A 19,888-nucleotide genomic window follows, 5' to 3' on the forward strand; every position below is an offset into this window, starting at 1 on the left:
AGTGTGTGTCAATTGGACAATGTTACAACAATCAATTTTCACACTGATCAGTAAATTGGCGCTATGACTGCACTGATATTATGGAGCTGTTCAGGTCAGGATTGTGATCATAGGTCAGTAGTTCGGGGCGGTTGGATAATGCCAGAGTGGATTTACAAAGTACTACCTGTTTCATGGTAGATCAGTCGGTGGCGCGCAGCACTGAGGAAATATTGACATAGAGCTGTTCAGGCTTGGACAGGCCACGATCATATGATGACCGGTTTGGTAGTGATAGGACATTTTTGAGTTATGACAACATCGTCTCCTTTGGCGAAGAATGGTCATCGCCACACCTCAATGTTTACGGTTTGAGGAAGTATCGCAGTTCTGACCATGGTCAATGACATGTCTCGGCTATCATAATTATTTGTTGATGGCAGCCAGGTAGTGCATCAAAGTATGAAGCATGTCCTTCCTGTCGCCAGTAGGTAGCGCTGTGACGTGACAGTCAATATAGATTAAATTTTCACACTTTTCCCAGGCATGTTGTTGAGCTCAAAAGCCAAAATCATTTAAGGTTAGAATAATAATAATAAGAAAACTAACATTAACTTCAATCTAAATTAAATATGTTGTAAAATTTAGATATTATTATTTATAAATAATTGTTATTATAGTAATTGTTAGAGACAGACTGTTTCTACAGTTTCCGCATTTGTCCACCAGTGTTGATATTTGTACTGTTGTTGTACTGAATTGGGCCGCGGAGGTGGGGGGACGGGGCCGGCTCCGAACCGACACTAATCCACTTTCATTCCATGCATCATCGCGCTGTCAGTATCACTACGCACAGACCAGTCTCATTTCGAACAAAAGCAAATCTCCATGTTGTTGAGATAGCGTCATTTTAAGTTGATGTCAGGCGTGTAACGTCAAAAATAGGCGACTTCCTGTTCGTTTGCCATCATCTCCGCCATAACGCCTTTTTGTGAGTTCCACAAAAAACCGTACTGTTGTTGTACTGTTCCTAGAAAAAAAAAAAATAGAAAAAAAACATATATATAACAATTTTGCCACGCCCATTGGCAAAATAACTTAATAATTCCTTAAAACCATATGAATATTTTCAGGGGGGGGGTGTTGATACACAAATGTAGTTTGAGGGAGGGGTTGAACCTCAGACACTGTGAAATTATTCACAGCAATTTCGTGTCTGGCGAGTTGATGGACTTTGGCATACGTAAGTGGATGAGGAGAATACATCAAGTGGAAGACAAACAAGACATTTCCTGTTGCCACCAGGGGGCGCTGTGATTTTAAGTCATGATTTCTGTGTAGATGTCATCAGGCGGGACTCTTGTCTTACATGTCTCGTTTGGACTCGATTGGACCATGTATGTCCGAGATACAGAACCTCGTGTTGAGCATGTTAAAGCCTCAAAAAGCTAATTCATCTGTGTCACTATAATAAGAATAATCCTTACAATTTCCAGAGGGCCCCTCCCACCGTCGTGCTCGGGCCCTAATAATAACAAAAACAACCACAATAATTCATATAATACTGAGAATAAGAATAGTAATACTTTTCAACAGAAAATAACAAATTGCTACACAGGAAATGGTTAAAACACAAATGCTACATAAAAACAACCAAATGTTTAAAATGCAAGTGCACATTTTGTATCTGTTCTCAGTTGAAGCTGTGGCCTTAGAGCCTCAAACTCCTTTAATAGTGCTTTATTGTAATGATTACTTCACACGCCAACATGGTAGTTTCGCTAGCTTGACGGATTCAGGAAGCTCAGATTCGGCTCTGGCGCCACCTTCAGGTGCTTTCGGGAAAGAATTCATGTTGTGAAATAAATGGGAATAAAGTAAAGATTATTTCACTTCGATAAATCTCAGATGTGAACTTTGAAGTAGAAAATAACTTCAGATGTAGGGAGCATCTTCTGGTTGCAAAGAAAATTCGAAAAAGCTTACAGCACCTGGTATTCCCAGGAGGTCTCCCATCCAAGTACTAACCAGGCCCGACCCTGGTTAGCTTCGAGATCGGACGAGATCGGGCGTGTTCAGTGTGGTAGCCGTGGCGATGGACGCTCAACCACAATACCTTATTTATACATGTGAACCACCATCATCATCAATCTGTTGCTTAGTGACTATTGAAACGTTTCTATTGTTATTAAATTTTAAGGAAAGAGAAAGCCCAAGGTGAAATTTTGTCATAATAATACTGCAAGAGAAAAATCATTACAATTTTCATGTTCCTTCAGAAATAATATCAAGGTTTCACATGCCGTATTTCTTTTTCTGATGGTGAGTAAACTCCCTGCTCTTTCATCCTTCTCAAATAAACATTTTGAGAATGATGTTACTATTACATGAATAAAGTATTAACATTGTCAAAGTGTTTGAGTGTTGGCTCTCTTCCTTCAGTGATGTGTGTGTTCCATATCCTGTTTTTCTTTGATGGTGAGTCCACCCTGCTCTTTCCAAGATGTTTCTCCTGGCAAACTGACAGCAACAGCACCCTCTTCTGGTTGCAAAAGAAAATTCGAAAAAGCTTACAGCACCTGGTATTCCCAGGCAGTCTCCCATCCAAGTACTAACCAGGCCCGACCCTGGTTAGCTTCGAATCAAGCCGGATCGGGCATGTTCAGAGTGGTATGGCCATAAGCGAAATACTCAACCCACAATACCTTATTTTATACATGTGAACCACCATCATCATCAATACACTACTGTTACTTCAAGCTATTGAAACATAGTTTCTATTGTTATTTAATTTTAAGGAAAGAAGCCCAAGGTGAAATTTTGTCATAATACTGCAAGAGAAAAATCATTACAATTTTCAATAATTTCCTTCAGAAATAATATCCGGGTTTCACATATAACATTTTTCTGATGAGTGAGTAAACTCCTGCTCTTTTCATCTATTCTCCAAATGTAATATTTTGAGAATGAAGTATGTTACTATTGCATGAATCCGTAGTGTTTGACTGTCAAGTCATTTGAGTGTTCGCTCTCTTCCTTCAGTGATGATGTGTGTGTTCCATATCTGTTTTTCTTTGATGGTGAGTCCACCTAAGTGAAGCCAAATCCTCTCCATGGCCTCTGGTGGCTAGCTTGCAATGCTCGGTCTGGCTCCTCCGTGTTAGCAGCTGGGACATGGGCGGCTTGTTTTAGGAGTTAAATGTTTCTATAAAAACTATTTGGCTTTTTGTTCATTTGTTTTGTTTTCAATTTTAGACTGCGTCTGTTTTCTCAATAAATTTACACTTTTTTTAGTATTTATGTTTGAAAAGTAACGTTTTAAAAGCTAGTTTGGATCATTAACTTAAATAAACTGTATGAACTCATTAAAACCAATATTCTACATTTAAGGACTTTTATTTCATAAATTTAATAATTGTAATTTGCTCATATTATTGTCTTTGGGAAATGCAGGCAGCGTCTCCGTCGTCCGTGAACACTGGGTGTTTTATCGTATGTTTACCTGTGGACGGGTTTGACAGGAAGTGATAGACTTCAGCGTCTGGCGTCGTCATGGGAAACACAAAGAAGAGTCAGAAACCACGGTGCTGTTCAGCTTCGCGCTGCTGCAAACGACTCTTTATTCATTTCGATGAGGAGGCGTTCTGAAACCGTTGGTTCTTTCAAAACCGCACATATCTGGGCATTAATAGTTTTAAGGCACAAGATAAACAAGATAGCGAGACACACTGCACACAGAGGCAAGCGTTCAAATCCGATGGCTTACACACAAAATAAACAGACCGGCGCACAGAACACACAGCAAAGAGGGCGGCTGGAAGAGAACATCGAGAGACATTAAACAATAGCTACAGACATTTATGTGAAATACTCCTCGATGCCTGATGTGAATGAGAACAAGCCGGTCAATATTTGGTGTTTCAAAGGTCAAGGTCAAACTACTGCAGCCACCTCAGTATCAACTTTTACACACAATCACTGTTTGGCTGCGTATTGGCTTCAAAACGCATTTAGGTGTTCGATAAAACTCATTCACAACCAAATCGTTTGTTACCGATATAAATCAGATCAATGCTTCATTCAAGTATTATATACACAAGGCAACACAAAACAAATATGAAACTAAACAAATATGAAACAAAACTAAGCGATACATTAAAGAAAAACAAAACCAACCGAAAACTAAACAAAAATGTATGGCTTAAAGCAAACACAAAAGCTAAACAAAACAGGAAAACAGAAAATGTGGTTTTCATCATAACAATAGTTTTTTTGCTTCAGGCGACAACTGACATGCGTCACAGCAACAAGCTGACACAACAAAGTGTTGAAAATTACTCGATGAAGAGTAAGACCGATCATTGACACCAAAGCAAAATGTAATGGCTTGATCATGGCGTCAGCCTCGACATAAATTAGGAAATAAAGCGTTTTGTGATAAAGCATCTTCCAGATACTTCAATGAGTGTAAAGATGTCTGGTGAATCCTTCGTCTCAGCGTCTGTGCAAGTGTTATTATGATAAGCCACAACGACAACAGACGGGTGAAATCAGCTGACTGCGTCCATTATCTCTCACCACTCTGCTGCTTCGTCTTTATTTTACTGGCACGCTGTTCCTCACTTTTCATTTTAAATAAAGTCCAGTGATACAGGAATGACATGACAGCGAAAGTTCAATATGTTGATAGCCCATGTTTTCATTTAAAAAAAAGCAAACCAGGGTTAAGCTTAGCTTAGCATAAACACGGAGACAGTGATGAGTGTAAAAACATCAGTTGGTGGGATTTCTTGATTCTTCCATACAAGCAAATGTATAACATTTATATAATGTAATAATTGATAAACTTAAAAAAAAGGTAGCGGCAGGCAGATTTTGTTCCTCAAACAAAGCACAACCCCAACCTACGCATTTGACTTTTGGTGAAAAACAAATGTCACCGTATTCATAACGGATATTTCATCATTTCAGATCTTTTGAATTTTTATATTTAGAGAAAACGCCGTTAATGAATTTGAGATGAAATTGCTCTGATGAACCTGATGTTTCATCTAAGATTCAAGGAAATGTTCAAAATTGCTGATAAGAACACTGGATGATCCCGAGCCAGATAAAAAAACACACACAGACACACAAATGTGCAAATAGTTTAAAACAATCAAGATCATGGCCTTATTTCAGTGTAAACAGCAGGTATAATATAGAAAGCTATTGTCAGGATTACATCAAATGTCCACTTTATATCATATTAGCACGATATTTGTGTGTTTAAGTTCTACACTCCATCATTCATACACCGATTGCATTGAAAATAAATAAATAAGATACAGTTGGTTCTTAATCAGTATTCTACAAATCTCTTGGCAAGTCTTTTTTCCCTGCACGCCATCTTGCTCGAAACTCCAGTCTCAGATGTTAACAATTAATAATATATCATGAAACAATTAAAATACATAACAATATTAGCAGTCAGTCTGGACATCTTTCTCTACGTCGTTTCATCAACATCATTTACATTATTTACAAACCTCAGCATCATCAGATATTCCGACTAAAAAATAGATTGTTCTACTGTATATTGTGTCATATATAGTTTTCTACTTGTGCATATATGCTCAGCCACTCTCACGCACTTCTTAAAGGGGACGTTTGCTTACGACTGAAGTGATTAATAATCTGGCTGCTTTTCTGTTCCTTTTGTTTTTTTAACAGTTACAGTATTGAAAAACAACGCACTGGTGCAGTGATGTAAAGCGGAAGTGTGGCGATATGTTGTCGTGAAGACTTGTTGTTTGGCGTCTATAGCTGTGAGGCCTGCTAAAGTGATCTTCGCTCGGCTCATACCTGCAGGAGAAGAAGATGATCGTTTAATTTCAATGGAAAACAAGTTGTGTGCGTGTGTCAGCCAGGGTCTCAGTGGGGGCCGCTCAAATAAGGCGTTGTGGTTCTGGGTCCTGGTCTCCTGAGACACAGCTCGACCACGTCTTCACGGTGCCGTCACTCAACAGCCACCGCTTCTCGTTTCCTCTTCACTGTCACCAGGGCCACATCGTCACCTGGTTCTCGCTATACAAGAAATCGCCCAAAACAAAAGCCCCAGATCGGAGCCAAATCTGTGTTTGATCAGCAGTCGCAATCGCTGTGCGTGAACTCTCGAAAGACGCGATTCGAGAAGCTGAAACATCGCCTTCCTCTTTATAAAGTATCACAAAGCTCAGATAGAAGAAGATAAACTGCTTAAAATGTTTTTAAAAGAAAACTGTGAGCTCAACATTCGATTATTAAAGCACACGTATCTATATCGTTTTACAAAGCCGGTAAAGTAACGAGCCATTGTGTCCCAACCCTTTGTGATGTCGTCAAGTCAAGTCCACAGAACCTGACGGAGAAAACAACAGAGATCATTTGCAGTTTTAAACTGAGAAGCAGTGACAGGGACTGCATTTTGCCAAGAACATTATATAACTGAATGGGAAAGAGCGAAGATAACGTCAGTACCTTTCCCAGAAGGCCTTGTGTGAAACAGACCTCAGCTGTTCTTCTGGCGGCGTCCAGGGTCCGATGTGGAGCTCCACGAGGAGGCAGCTGAACTCAAACCTGAACACACACAGACAGCACACACACGGGAAGATAATGACCAATGATCGTGACTTAAATCAACAACACAGGTAACAATGCGTCTGACAGAGAACTCGTCTGATCACTAAAGCAGGGTTTGAGGGTTTTCTTGAGCGTGAGTTTTCCTCCTGCTGACCCTCGTTTATCGGGAAGCAGGTAGAGCGGACGTCTGGATCAAGCCTGATCAGTGAAGGCTATCAGGTTTTATAAGAGGTGACAACAAAAAAGCACAGCAACGATAAACTCTCACCAGTAAAATGTGTTTGGCGTAAACCCTCTGTGTCGTTAGCTCGTACCTGCAACCGTGAACCCTGCGATGAGCTTGTTCCTCTCGAGCTGTGTCTGACAAGTCAGCTGGACCTCACCCAATTACTGGGAAGTAACTGGGGCCTGAGCGCAGTGAGAGAGAGAAGGGAGGGGACAAAGTCTGGTGGGATTCTCCTGTTCGCTTTCGCGGTGGCACCACATCAAGAAGGTTCTGGGTTTAGACCAGCGACTATATAGAGATCGGAGCGACATGATGGCTCCATAAAAAGTGAAACCAAAGTGTCGTCATCTCACTTCTTCATCCCTCCTCAGAAACGAAGCCCTAAACATCCCAGATAAAGGCACTTGCCATCTTGGAGGGCCAAGGCGTCTCACGTTTTTAACAGCATCAAATAACGAATTAAACAAACCATCAGAAACTCACAAAATGACAGGAACCATGTTATGGCAATTAGATTGGTGTATCCCATCACTAACCTGGAGGCCCCAGGTTCTTGGCTCCTATAAAGCCAACACTGAGGGCAGGCAGGCATTTGACTTCACTTTGGGAGCGTGTATCGTCCATCTTTACAAACAGTCTATGTAGTCGATTACATTTCTATCACCTGGTATTTTCATACTTTACTCTTGCACATATTTACACAATATATTGCCAGCATTCAGTGACAGTAATGATTGGACAACATGTTGCAAGGCTCGGGTAGTATCATGTTTATTAGGTTCACTTGTGCAACCATGACTGTGAGCAGTGTCTGTGATGAGGTCAGTCACTGTTCATATGAGAATGTTAATGTGAAATTGTAAATAAACCATTCAGCTGTATGCATTGGTGGGACGCAAGTCAAGAGCTTTGAAGAGAGTTCCCTGTGCAGCCTTTGCATTCTCTGCCTTTCGCAACATTGGTGTGAAGTGGGATGAAAGGAAAATGCCTAAGTCACCAGCAAAGCTGCCCAAGTACAACGGGTTGAAACCGCTAGAACCGTTACCTCTCTGCCTTCTTGCTATATCTTACGAGTTCAATAGCAACACCGCCCAGCTGCTGGGGACAACAAAGAGGCTGCCACCGCCTTGGCCTGGCGGAAGTGGAGGCATTACAAGTGCTGCTTGACCTCCCTGGCAGAACAGCAGGACCTCCATGGCCTGACCTGTGCTGCAAAATCACGGCCCTCACCCGATCAGAGCAGAGGCTTCTTCATGGCCTCCACCCATCAAGTTGGAGAGGGCCTGGATGAAAAGCTCGCCGCAGATGTGCAGTAAACCTTGTGCCCATCATGGTTTTAATTTGATACACTGCCCCTAAAGTAGCTGTTAGCATGTCCCAGCCTTACCATGCATTCTCTTGAGCCGCCTGAAGCTGAATGAGCAGAAGGGGTGCTCTCCACAGTCACCCAGCAGAAGGCCCCTCTCCCAGACTACAGAAGTCAGGGCAGCCATCAGTGCGCTGGGAAGACTGAGTCTGTCCAAGTCCGGCCTCAACGTTGATTCGGAACAGAGACCAGGAACTGGTGACTCTAGCTTGCCAAATCAGACCAGCATCGTGGCCTTGACATGCTTACCCGCTGGAGCTGGGTTGACTTGTCAGGGAAAACCATAACCCTCGGCAAAGAGACTGGCACCTCCAGTCTGGTTATGAAAGAACCTCTCAAGAGACCATCAACCAACCCTCAAGCAGCCACTGCCAGCCAGGACCAGTTCCTGCCCGCTTCAGCCACCATCAGCCCCTGCAACCACAACAGCCTGGCTTCCAACATCAATCACACACAGCTTGTCGGTCCGCCACCTAGACAGCCATGGCCAGTGGGCTGCTGTGGCTCTGGCAGTGATGGCCTCGACCACAACAACGCCAGCGGTACCAATGCCTTCCTAAATGACTACATGGACATCAGCTGTTGAGGCGAAGACTGCAGGCCGAACTGAAGCGGGTCCAGCACAATCAAGAGCGGGCTCCGCCAGCCATCCGCCTGCGCCCCCATAGGCTGGCCCTTGCTAAACGACAGGCATTGGAGGACAAATCCTTGAGATGGCTGCTGCTACGGGGTGATTAGGTATTCCAGCAACCATGGGCAGCTCCGGCAGATCTTGGTAGAAGAAGAAGGATGGCAGCTGGCATGTCTGTGTGGATTATCGCAGTTAGTATGCAAGAAGACTGTATCACTCCTGCATAGATGATACCCCTTGACTACATCTAAGGTCCAGCTGGATTCACTTCCCACTTGACCTGCAAATCATGGCTACTGGCAGGTGAGTTGGTTCCCGGAAGTCAGACAAAGACTTCCTTCCCACCATCGGACAAAGGCTATGGCAGCAATTCCATGTCTGTACCATTTGGACTCTGCAACGCCTCAGCAACTTTTGAGAGGTTAATGGAGAGGTCTGGTGGATTTTAGACTGTTGTGTTGTGTCACCTTGATGACCTGCTGGTGCATGCCAGCAGCTTCAAAGAGCCCTGGCCCCAGCCTGCGCGAAGTCCTGACTGCCTTCCATGAGGCTGGAGGCTGCAGCTGAACCCTGCAAAGTGTGCCCTCTTTGTGGGGAGACAAGAGTTCCTGGGACAGCATTGTCAGCTCAGGCGTGGCCACCAACACAGCAAAAGTGGCTGCTAGCCGAGAGATTGGCCACCTGCCACATGTGTCAGTGAACTGCGCAGCTTCCTGGAGGCCTGGCCTCATGCCACATAGCTTTGCTTTCAAGACTTTGCCTTCGCCAGCCCGCCCGCCTAACAGAAAGGGACGTCCATTCAGCCGGAGTGACGCCTGTGCGGCCAGCCTTCACCGGCTGGTAACCCTCACAAGCCCCCCGGTCTTAGCCTACCCCAATGCGGAAATCTTTTCATAGTGGACACTGATGCCCGTGTCATGGGGATGGGGCTGTCCTTTCATGATTCACGATATTCTTCTACTAAATGCTGCAAAAACATCAAGCTGGGCAACAACCATAAACTGCAGTCCTAAATAAGCCAGAGTAATTTTGCCCATCTTGTTCATTACTTTGTGGTATTGCTGTTAGTTGGGACATTTAAGCGTAGTTTAAACATTTAAATGTTTAAGCGTTCCATTCAACATTCATCAAAACTTTTTCAATGAACCTCTCGGAGAAAGACAGAGAGTAAATCGTAAGTCAGACAGAACAAGAAAAACAACAGCAGCAGCATTGGTTGTCTGATAAAATCCTTAAACAACATGTTGACAAACAAAACACCGGGGGTCATTTTGTTTCCAACTGACCCCATGTCTAACCAGGAATGACATTTCCTGAAAACAGCAAACATGTATATTTCACGGGATTGTATACAATGATAAATGTGTGAATTGTGTCACTAGTAGAGATGAACCTCGAGGAAGTAACGTCTGAAACTGCTTCTCTCGGCCTTGCAAATCTTACACTGATTTCAGCTCGTTGTTTCTAGTTCCTCTCACAGAAAGTTGTGTATTGTTAAAACTTTTAGTTCAATTTATTGATGCTATCACATAAGATTATAGTTAAAATAAAGGTGCAATGCATCAAGTTTATAGTGTAAGAAACTGTAGTAAGGTTTTGTGTGAACATTTAAATGGTCATTATTTCTTTAGTGCTTTCTAGACTTGACGACCACTCAAAGCTCTTTACAGTACAATATGGCCATCCACCCATTCACACACACAGCAGCGTGTATACAGAGGAAAATACGATAGTGCAGTTTTAATAGTTCAATTAAAGTTTAGTTTTAACCCTCTCTATCATAGTTAAAGGATGTTATGTTTTCCCCTGTCGGTCAGTCAGTTGGTTTGTTTGTTGGTTTATTGGTTAGTTGGTTGATTAGTTGGTTGTTGGCTTGTTTGTTTGTTTGTTGATTTATTGGTTCGAGGCAGATCCAGGATTTTTCAACAGTTCGATATTTTGAACAATTTTTCCCAGAGAATGCATGGTTCCAGATGAGAGGGCTCTACTGAGGACCATTCCTACTTTATCAATGTTTTAACAAATAAAAAAGTAAAATGTAACTAAAATGTGAACAAGTCATCAACAAACCGAAAGTGTCAACATGTATGCCAATAAATCAAATCAAAGTTTTAATCCAGGTTTCCTTCGTAAAGTGCTGCTCCTCTTACGGAATGTGGAAAAGCAGCCCTCCACCTTCTTCATACTTTGAAACACACCCAGCTCTCCCATTTCTTCTCCATTTGTTTCCTCGTCCTCTTCCCTTCACATCACAACTTGGAGATGAACCAACATGTGGTGATGTGCCCGAGCTGACAGGAGCTCATAGTTACACTTCTACCACAGTGCGACTCAGACAGTCATTATCACTGAGAGGTGAAATGATGCAGAAAGAATTAGATTATTTTTGACCCGGTTGTTGGTTTGGTTTGTTGGCTGGTTAGATCAAGATTATTTTTTGTATCACTTCTAAACGGTTTAACATTTTAAAACTATTTTCCAAGGAATGAAAGAGAGATTAAAAAACTAAAACCAGGCATCTGTAGGAGGCTCTTCTCTAATATGACACAGTTTGTCTATGTTTTCAAATGTAACTGAAATTGAGGAACAAAGTCATCAACAAACCCAGAGTTGTTTACCAATTTTTTTTTGTAAAGTGCTGCTCCTCTTACTGGAATCTGCAAAAGCTTGATAAGCCTCCGTCTTCGTACACACCCAGTTCTATTTTGTAAAGTGCTGCTCCTCTTACTGGAATCTGCAAAAGCTTGATAAGCCTCTGTCTTCGTACACACCCAGTTCTATTCTGTCCATATATTTCCTCATTCTCTTCCCATCACATCTACATTTAAAGGATGGGTGGAACCAACAAGGCTGACGTGTCAGAGCTGACAGACCTCATTCACTGCAGAAACACAGACCGGAGCTCAAACTAACACAGTGAAACTCATTGGTCATTTGTCATTGTCACTGAGGAATGAAATGGTTTGGTGAAGTTTCAGAGTGAAGACGTTGAGTTGAGTCCTGACACACAAGCCACATATTGGAGATATTGTGATATTGTGGACTTGAGGTCGTTCGTTTATCATTTTCAGCCCAGTTTTCATGAGGATAGAGCTTCCTGCTTGGTTGTCTCGTGTTGCTTCAGTGTTTCAATCGTCACCCTCCGCGGACAGGCGGCTCCTGGTTAAGTACAGTTTGAATCCAGACTTGATCAAAACACTTGACGCAAATTTGTCGAGGTTTAACCACAAAACAAACGTTGCTGCTTGAAGAGGTTTTGTAATTTCTGCAAGTTAAAACAGAAAGCAGTAGCTTACTCAGGATCAGTTCCTGACGACTGGGGATCGATTCTTTGCTCCGTCACAGACAAACTTCATCAACTGTTTCAGAACAGAAAGAACTTTGGTGTCACTTGTATTATATAGAAACAGTTTGAGCAGTTTATCTCATTTTCTTTGATAGAAGCTGAACAGTTGTTGACATGGTTCGCACATCTGTTATTACTCTTTTTAAATTACATTAACTTATTTGTAGTTAGCATCATCTCACATGCATGCATTAGTGCATTCCAGCACTGTTAACATACTAATGGACAGGCTTTAAGGAAACAAAGTGGACTAAGACATTTGAATCTGGCAGTCGAAGCTTTACTAAATCTAAATCAACAATCTTGTGATGCATTGCCGCGATTTGATCTAATTCTGATTTTTAAAGGGTGGTCATGATTACATGTCACCATCACCTGTAGTGTTTTTGCTGCTCTTTTTTGACTCTTTCATACGTGTGTTTTAATGTATTGTAGCGGTGGTGAGCGAAGTCGCTCTGATTAGACAACATGTTGCAAGGCTCATGGGACTGTTATGTGTTAGGCGATGTTTAGCCGTTTTGACTGATATTCGGTTGATGGTTAGACTTGGTTCATGTGGGTTTTGTGTGTTTGTTTTTGTTGGGTGGTAACGTTGTGTTTACTTAAGTTCACTTGTGCAACCACCATGACTGTGAAATACAGAGTATCTGTGATGGGGTCAGTCACTGTTCATATGAGAATGTTAAGTGTAAATAAACCATTCAACTCGCTGTTGTCTTCGGTGAATGAGACCTTAAGTCAAGAGCTTTGAAGGGTTCTTGTGCAGCCTTTTCATTCTCTCTCACGCACTCGCCAACATTAGTGTCGGAAGTGGGATGGAGAAAAGAAATCATCTAAGTCACCAGCAAGCTGCCCAAGTACAACAGGTTAGAACCGCTAGAACCGTACCTCTCCCAGGTTCAACTAGCAGCATCGCACAGCTGCTGGGACAACAAGAGGCTGCCACACACTTGGCCCTGGCATTTGGAAAGCATTACAGAGTGTTCCTTGACTCCCCCAGCAGAACAGCAGGACCTCCATGGCCTGACACAGTACTGCAGAGGCGGTCGGGTGAGCCTCACCCGATCAGAGCAGAGAGCAACTGGCCAGCCTCCACCGTCCAGGTTGGAGGGAGGGCCTGGGTGCTTTCGCAGATGTGCAGTAGTATGCCCATCATGAATTTCCCAATTTTGATGCCACTGCCCAAGGAGCTGGCCAGCATGTCCAGCCTTGCCATGCCCATTCTCTTGTGAGGCCCTTCCTGAAGCTGAATGAGCAGAAGGGTACTCTCCCACACAGTCTGCCACAGCAGAAGGCCTCCTCCCAGACTACAGGTCAGGGCATCAGTGCGCTGAAGAGGAAGGCCTGAGGAGATCTGTCCAAGTCAACTCATGGGCACGTTCAGGGTTGGAACCAGGAGCTGAAAAGTGAGCTCTGGCTTGCCAAAATCCAAGACCCGTGCATGCTGAAGCCTTGACATGCTTACCCTTCAAGGCTGGGTTGGCGTGTCAGGAAAACCCTAACCCTCGGCAAAGAGACTGGCACTCAGTCTGGTCATAGAAGAAAAAACCTGTCAAGACCATCAACCAACCCTCAAGCAGCCACTGTGGCAGCTTGAGTTCCACCTGTGTACCCCTCTGGCCACCATCAGCCCTGCACAACCACAACCTGCCTCAACATCAATCACAGCTTGCCATCGCTCCGCCAATCAGAACTTATGGCAGCTCAGCAGTGATGGCCTCGACCCCCAACAGCGCCACCAGTTATAATGCCTTCTAAATGACCACATGGACATCTTCCAACAGCCCAAGGGCAGCTCCGGCAGTCTTGGTGAAGAAGAAGGATGGCAGCTGGCGTGTCTGTGTGGATTATCGCCGGTTGAATGTCACAAAGAAGGACTGTTATCCACTCCCTGCATAGATGATGCCCTTGACTACATCTCGGGGTCCAGCTGGTTCACTTCCCTTGACCTGCGAAGTGGCTACTGGCAGGTGGAGTTGGCTCCCGAGTCAAGACCAAAGACTTCCTTCACCATCGGACAGGGGCTGTGGCAGTTCCGTGTCATGCCATTTGGACTCTGCAACGCCTCAGCAACTTTTGAGAGATTAATGGAGAGGGTCCTGGTGGATGCACCCAGGAGCTGTTGTGTTGTGTACCTTGATGACCTGCTGGTGCATGCCAGCAACTTCAAAAGAGCCCTGGCCAACCTGCGCAAAGTCCTGACTGCCTTCCGCCAGGCTGGGCTGCAGCTGAACCCTGCAAAGTGTCACCTGCTGACGAGGGAGACAGAGTTCCTGGCACATGTTGTCAGCGCTCAAGGCGTGGCCACCAACACAGCAAAAGTGGCTGCTGTCGGAGATTGGCCACCCCCTGCCATGTCAGTGAACTGCGCAGCTTCCTGGGCCTGGCCTCATGCTACCGCCGCTTTGTTCGAGACTTTGCCACCATCGCCAGCCCACTCCACCGCCTAACAGAAAAGGGACGTCCATTCAACTGGAGTGACGCCTGTGTGGCAGCCTTCACCCGACTCAAGGTAACCCTCACTGAAGCCCCGGTCATAGCCTACCCCAATGCCCAAAAGCCTTTCATAGTGGACACTGATGCCAGTAATGTGGGGATCGGGGCTGTCCTTTCGCAGGAGGGAGGAGATGGGGAGCGCGCCGTGGCCCACTTAGTTACAGGAGCTCATAGTTACACTTCTACCACAGTGCGACTCAGACAGTCATTATCACTGAGAGGTGAAATGATGCAGAAAGAATTAGATTATTTTTGACCCGGTTGTTGGTTTGGTTTGTTGGCTGGTTGGATCAAGATTATTTTTTGTATCACTTCTAAACGGTTTAACATTTTAAAACTATTTTCCAAGGAATGAAAGAGAGATTAAAAAACTAAAACCAGGCATCTGTAGGAGGCTCTTCTCTAATATGACACAGTTTGTCTATGTTTTCAAATGTAACTGAAATTGAGGAACAAAGTCATCAACAAACCCAGAGTTGTTTACCAATTTTTTTTTGTAAAGTGCTGCTCCTCTTACTGGAATCTGCAAAAGCTTGATAAGCCTCCGTCTTGTCACACCCAGTTCTATTCTGTCCATATATTTCTCATTCTCTTCCCATCACATGTACATTTCAAAGATGGGTGGAACCAACAAGGCTGAAGTGTCAGAGCTGACAGACCTCATTCACTGCAGAGACACAGACCGGAGCTCAAACTAACACAGTGAAACTCATTGGTCATTGTCACTGAGGAATGAAATGGAGCAGCAAGAAAATCAACTGGAGAGAGAAATGTTCTGCTGTTCGATCTGTCTGGATCTACTGAAGGATCCGGTGGCTACTGGCTGTGGACACAGCTACTGTAAGAGCTGTATTAACACCCACTGGGACAAAGAGGAGGAGAGAGGAAGCTACAGCTGCCCTCAGTGTAGACAGACCTTCACACCGAGGCCTGTCCTGGTAAAAAACACCATGTTAGCTGATTTAGTGGAGGAGCTGAAGAAGACTGGACTCCCAGCTGCTCCTGCTGATCACTGCTATGCTGGACCTGAAGATGTGGCCTGTGATGTCTGCACTGGCAGAAAACTGAAAGCTCTCAAGTCCTGTTTGGTTTGTTTGGCCTCTTATTGTGAAAAACACCTCCAGCCTCATCTTCAGTCAGCTCCATTGAAGAAGCACAAGCTGGTGGAGCCCTCGGAGAAGCTGCAGGAGAACATCTGCTCTCGTCACAATGAGGTGATGAAGATGTTCTGCCGCACTGATCAGCAGTGTATCTGTTATCTCTGCTCTTTGGATGAACATAAAGACCACGACAGAGTGTCAGCTGCAGCAGAAAGGACTGAGAGGCAGAGAGAGCTCGGGCTGAGGAGACAAACAATCCAGCAGAGAGTCCAGGACACAGAGAAAGATGTGAAGCTGCTTCAACAGGAGGAGGAGGCCGTCAATGGCTCTGCTGATAAAGCAGTGGAGGACAGTGAGAAGATCTTCACTGAGCTGATCCGTCTGCTGGAGAAAAGAAGCTCTGATGTGAAGCAGCAGATCAGATCCCAGCAGGAAACTGAAGTGAGTCGAGTCAGAGAGCTTCAGGAGAGACTGGAGCAGGAGATCACTGAGCTGAAGAGGAAAGACCATGAACTGAAGCAGCTCTCAGACACAGAGGATCACACCCAGTTTCTACACAACTACCCCTCACTGTCACCACTCAGTGAATCTACACACTCATCCAGCATCAGGATCCGTCCTCTGAGGACCTTTGAGGACGTGACAGCAGCTGTGTCACAGGTCAGAGGTCGACTACAGGACATTCTGAGTGAGACAGAGACAGAGATTTTACAGATTGTGTCTCAAGTGGATGTTTTACTGCCACAACCAGAGCCAGAGACCAGAGCTGACTTCTTAAGATATTCACAGGAAATCACACTGGATCCAAACACAGCAAACAAACATCTGTTATCTGAGGGAAACAGAAAAGTAACACGTATGAGTAAACGACAGTCTTATTCTAATCACCCAGACAGATTCACTTATTGGCCTCAGGTCCTGAGTAGAGAGAGTCTGACTGGACGTTGTTACTGGGAGGTGGAGGTGGAGGTGTTAGGAGCAGTTGGTGTAGCAGTCACATACAAGAATATCAGCAGAGCAGGAGACTCACGTGAATGTGAATTTGGATCAAATGATAAATCTTGGTCATTATATTGTTATGTAAACAGTTATTACTTTTATTACAACAGGATCATGACTCCAGTGTCAGGTCCTCGGTCCTCCAGAGTAGGAGTGTACCTGGATCCCAGTGCAGGTGTTCTGTCCTTCTACAGCGTCTCTGACACCATGACTCTCCTCCACAGAGTCCAGACCACATTCACTCAGCCTCTCTATGCTGGAGTTGGGGTTTATTATAGTGGAGACACAGCTGAGTTGTGTAAAGTCAAATAGACTCGAGTCATTAAAAGCAGTGATTTAGATTCTGTGTGTAAATCTTTAACTTCTTTTGTCTCCATGTTTGTTGATCAAAGTTCGTCGTGGTGACGTTTCTGCTCCACACAGAGATCAGCTGTCAATCAAACACTGACCTTCCTTTATCACACATATTTAGTTCTCACTTTGTAAAGACAGAAATCTATAATTACACTGACATGAATGTGTTTGAAAGATCTAATGTTGCTGTTGTTTTCTAAATCAAAGTAGAAATCAGGTTGTGTGATGTTTTAGAACCTGTATTGATCCTGATCCTCATCAATGAGATGATTCTTTGTTCTTTTCTTTTCCACATGTGAGACGGAGGTGAAACAAACTGATTGTGTGTCCATGAAATCACTGAACAAGAGTCACTGAACAGACTTTACTGATGAAATGATCAATGAACTCAGAGCGTCAACATGTCCAACAGACCAACTGCACTCTGGTTGGATTTACAGAGCATCAGTGTTATGGGATGTTTGGTCTCATTGTAAATGTGGAACCTGGTTTGTTTTTATCACGGCTCATCTCTGTAAAGTGTGAATCTACTCGTCCTCATTGTATTTACATATTTAGTGAACGGGCATATTGATCTGCTGCTGCGTACGTTTCTGTTCTTTTTGATTTTCCTGATCTGAACTAGCAGTTCCATTGGACAGTGTCCTGATCGAGTCCCTCTGAGGGTTTGTCCTGCAGCTCTCATCACATGTGTTTCTTGTACATGTGATTATACATTTAAATCTCTTATATATTTATAAAGCAATAAAAATGTAATGTGTGAAGAAGCTGAAAGTTGAAATAAAGAATAAATCCAGTCTGTTCTTTTGTCTTCATTCCAGGATCTCATTCAAAGCTGATGGAGACAAAGTGAAACTCCTGTGAGAGAATAACTGAGGCAGTTTCCTCCTGAAACTCCACAAACCTCAGTTTTCATGTTCAGTCTCTGTCTTTGCAGCTTTTCTGCACTAAAACAGCTTCATCGCAGAGAAATGAGCAAAGTTTTCTTCCACTCGCTGATTTTCAAAACCCAGATCTTGTTTGTGATCTCAGTGGATGAAGAGAGTTCGTCACACAGATTTAAAGAAGTGGAGAAATAATGGTTTGGTGAAGTTTCAGGGTGGGACGCAAGTCAAGAGCTTTGAAGAGAATTCCCTGTGCAGCCTTTTCATTCTCACACGCACTCGCAACATTGGTGTCGGAAGTGGGATGGAGAAAGAAATCACCTAAGTCACCAGCAAAGCTGCCCAAGTACAACGGGTTGAAACCGCTATAACCGTACCTCTCCCAGGTTCAACTAGCAGCATCGCACAGCTGCTGGGACAACAAAGAGGCTGCCACACACTTGGCCCTGGCATTGGAAGGAAAGGCATTACAAGTGCTGCTTGACCTCCCCAGCAGAACAACAGGACCTCCATGGCCTGACCACAGTACTGCAGAGGCGATTCGGGCGGTGGCCCCTCACCGATCAGAGCAGAGAGCAACTGGCCAGCCTCCACCGTCAGGTTGGAGAGGGCCTGGGTGCTTTCGCCGCAGATGTGCAGTAGTATGCCCATCATGGTTACCCCCAATTTGATGCCACTGCCCAAGAGGAGCTGGCCAGCATGTCCGCCTTGCCATGCCCGCTTCTCTTGGCGAGGCCCTTCATGAAGCTGAATGAGCAGAAGGGGTGCTCTCCACACAGACCTGCTTACCCGCTGGAGAGCTCGGGTTGACTTGTCAGGGAAAACCATAACCCTCGGCAAAGAGACTGGCACTCCAGTCTGGTCATAAGAGAAAGAACCTGTCAAGAGACCATCAACCAACCCTCAAGCAGCCACTGTACAGCAGGCACCGAGTTCCTGTACCCCTCTGGCCACCATCAGCCCTGCACAACCACAACCTGCTTCAACATCAATCACACAGCTTGCCGTCGCTCCGCCACCTGAAACAGCTATGGCCTAACCCCTAACCCTAACCCTAACCCACCATTGCGGGGGGCCATTGCTGCCCGACGTCCACGGCGTATGATTGACCGCTGTTATCGGTGTGATGAGCCTGGCAACATTGCCCGCAACTGCCCAGCCCCTGCACCTAAAGCCAGAATCAGCCAGCTGGAGGGAAAAGACAGGGAGTGGTGTGGGGGCCACCACTCCAGTCCCCAACCCCTCTCCAAGGCCGATGCATGCTGGTTGGTCGCCTGGGTCACACCAAAGGACTTTATCTGTCCTGTCAACTCGATGGTCATCCCTGCTGGGCACTGGTGGACACAGGATCTACCATTTCCCTGGTGCGACCCGGCGTGCCCCCAGAAACCACAGGCCCCCTTTCTGTGGCATGGACTCCGACGCCAACCCAGCTGATGACAGTGACAGGAGAAAAAGCTGGTATGAGGGCCAAGAAGTTGCTGACAGTTCGGGTTGGAGACCAGGGGCTGAAGAGTGAGCTCTGGCTTGCCAAAATCCAAGACCCGTGCATCATCGGCCTTGACCTGCTTACCCGCTGGAGAGCTCGGGTTGACTTGTCAGGGAAAACCATAACCCTCGGCAAAGAGACTGGCACTCCAGTCTGGTTATAAGAGAAAGAACCTCTCAAGAGACCATCAACCAACCCTCAAGCAGCCACTGCACAGCAGGGACCGAGTTCCTGTACCCTGCTGGCCACCATCAGCCCTGCACAACCACAACCTGCTTCAACATCAATCACACAGCTTGTCGGTCCGCCACCTGAAACAGCCATGGCCAATCAGAACTTATGGCAGCTCAGCAGTGATGGCCTCGACCCCCAACAGCGCCAGCAGTTATAATGCCTTCTAAATGACTACATGGACATT

The 19,888-nt window shown here is 44.9% G+C and overlaps 1 protein-coding gene and 3 pseudogenes across 1 annotated transcript in view; 1 reads left to right on the forward strand and 3 right to left on the reverse strand.

Annotated features, from left to right (window-relative positions):
* The window catches only part of LOC118117888 (receptor-type tyrosine-protein phosphatase N2), a 238,940-nt gene that overhangs the window by 158,653 nt on the left and 60,399 nt on the right, over window positions 1-19,888 (reverse strand). The gene's annotated exons all lie outside the window — the stretch shown is intronic.
* Window positions 1,959-2,073, reverse strand: LOC124854489 (annotated as a pseudogene).
* On the reverse strand, window positions 2,547-2,663 carry LOC124854485 (annotated as a pseudogene).
* Window positions 15,267-16,100, forward strand: LOC124854478 (annotated as a pseudogene).

The sequence above is a fragment of the Hippoglossus stenolepis genome, chromosome 11 (assembly GCF_022539355.2).
Source record: "Hippoglossus stenolepis isolate QCI-W04-F060 chromosome 11, HSTE1.2, whole genome shotgun sequence".
Lineage (NCBI taxonomy): Eukaryota > Metazoa > Chordata > Actinopteri > Pleuronectiformes > Pleuronectidae > Hippoglossus > Hippoglossus stenolepis.